We start from the raw sequence: 2,712 nt of genomic DNA, 5'->3' as shown, positions 1-2,712 counted from the left end.
TCATATCCACTATTCAACAAAGATCTCTAGTAGATGCCTGGCAGTTATGTAACCCTACACTCCGAGAATATCCTTTCTTTTCTCCAGTAAACTCTTCCCAATCTCATTTAGATTATCTATTCACCTCAAAAGCACTCTCAAAACATGTTATTTATTCAGATATTGGTTCAATATTGATTTCCGACCATCCCCCTGTTTCTTTAGATCTTGATCTTCTTCCTTCTTTTTATGGTACTCGCAGATGAAGATTTAATAATTCCCTTCTACTAGATTCCAATTTTACCCATCAATTTGAATCTATTATCACCACTGTTTTCCATGAAAATGAAACTCCTGGTATGTCTCCACAGATTGTTTGGGATGCGTTTAAAGCAGCCTCTAGAGACTTTATTATTTCCTTTGTATACAAACGAAATAAATCCTCTTTACTTACTCTTCTATCACTTATGACATGTATCAAGCAATTAGAACACTCTTTTTTCCAGACAACTTCTAAACCCTGCTTGGATCAACTAATCAAAGCCAAGTTTAAATTCAACAAAATATCGACTGACAATGCAAACTAATTTTTGCTCAAATCCTCAGCCAAATATTATGGGGGTCAGAACAAAGCGGGATGACTTTTAGCCAATTATCTCAAAGTTAAAAAAGAACACACCAAAATGAGTTCTATCCTGTCCTCTAACAACCACTTAGCTTACAAAAACGAATTGTATTGTATCAGAATGTACCCAATTTTTCCAAACCCTTTATACCCCTGAAAACCCAGTGTACCAAGACCTTATACTTCAATGCTTATACTCTATTAATCCTCCTTCTACTCCTGATCTGGATTTCTCTGTGTTAGATGATGATATTCGGGAATTAGACATTATTTCTGCTATTCAACCCATTAAAAGAAGTAAAGCCACAGGACCAGATGGTTTTACGAATGAATTTTATTCTTATTTTTCTCGCCTTCTTATTCCAAAACTACATCTAATATTTCACTACTTTAATTCCTCCAAAAAGTCCAGTGGCCCATTTCAAGAAGCTTTGATTTGCCTTCTTCCCAAAGAAGGTAAAGATCATAATCTTTGTGAAAACTATAGGCCCATCTCTCTAATTAACTTGGACTATAACATTTTTGCAAAAATGTTAGCTTCTCGTCTAGAGACATTTTTACCCCTTCTAATTGGAAGAGAACAATGTGGTTTTATTAAAGGAAGACATCTCTCCAATAATACTAGACTCTTTTTTAATGTTCTTACTAAGGCCAAACTATGTACAGACTCTTTAGCAGCTATATCTTTAGATGCTGAAAAAGCTTTTGATAGAGTTGGTTGGCCTTTTATTTTTTCCACTCTGTCCTAGTTTGGTTTTGGTCACAAATGTATAAATTATGTTTTCTTACTTTACTCCTTACCTGTTTCCTCCATTTTGGCTAATAATCTTGTATCTTCTTCTTTTCCTTTATATCGTGGGGTAAGACAGTATTGTCCTCTTTCTCCTCTTCTTTTTATATTAGCTCTTGAGCCCTTTTTGATTAAGATCCGCTCAAATGCTAACATTACTTGCTTTAAATATGGCTCTAATTAACTAAAGCTTTCTGACTACGCTGATGATATTCTGCTATTTCTATCACAACCTCAGTCTTCTTTACCAGCATTCTTATCGGAGATTCAGTCCTTTGCTTCTGTTTCTGGTCATAAATTTAAAACCGACAAATGTGAAATCCTTCTATTAAATGAATAATGTTTTTCTGTAGATTACATTTCTTCTGGTTTTCGTTGGAACTCAGATAAAATTAAATACTTAGGTCTATGGTTTAAATCTTCCATTAAAGAATCCTTTTGCAATAAATTTAAAGGAATACAAGCACTATTGAAAAATGCCACGTCCAGGTAGAATCCCTTATTTTTATCCTGGTGGGGCCGTCTTGACACAATTAAGATGTTAGTCCCTGTAATACTCTTCTATGTTTCCAATCTTCCATAAAGATTCCTAATACACATTTCAAAATAATGTATTCCATTCTATCTAAGTTTCTGTGGAATAATAAGAAACTTCATATGTTTTTACTCAAACTTAAAAGACCAAAACATTTAGGTGGTGTTTATTTCCCAGATTTTCAAGCCTATCATACTGCATTTTCTCTTAAACAAACTTCTTTTTTACTTCAAGAAGATAACGAGGATTTGGTATTACCATTGTGGACTGTTATCATGAAATAATTTCTTCATCCTTTCTCCTACCAAGAATTTTGATCTTTTGCTCATTGTCCTCTTAGTCTTTCTCTTCCAATTTTCAAAAATAGTTGCAAAATCCTTCTTCCTTTATTTACTGATCACCTCTCTCCTAGAGAACGTTTTCCGCAATCTTCCTTATGGTATATTAAGTTTCTTAAAATTAAACAAAGAATCATTTTTTGGAGAGATTGGCATGTTAGAGGTCTTCTCTGGTTTCATCAACATTTCCAGAATTATACATGTATATCTCTTTCAGTTGTTCAAGCACGTTTTTCTTTGCCTAGTTCATACTTGTCTAAATATACCTCACTGATTACGCTGATCCAGTCAATGTACAATAATTTATCGCTCAATACTCCTTCTTCATATTCCCCTCCCACCATTCTTTCAGTCTTGTCTCTTTCTCCAACTGCATCCCAAGTCTACAAACATCTCTCCTCCTCTCCAGTTATTCGAGATAAAACTGAGGTAGAAATTTTGTGGG

This window comes from Lissotriton vulgaris, unplaced genomic scaffold, assembly GCF_964263255.1.
Source record: "Lissotriton vulgaris unplaced genomic scaffold, aLisVul1.2 SCAFFOLD_537, whole genome shotgun sequence".
NCBI classification, from domain to species: domain Eukaryota; kingdom Metazoa; phylum Chordata; class Amphibia; order Caudata; family Salamandridae; genus Lissotriton; species Lissotriton vulgaris.
The sequence above is the reverse complement of the archived record's forward strand: the minus strand, read 5'-3'. Positions refer to the sequence as shown.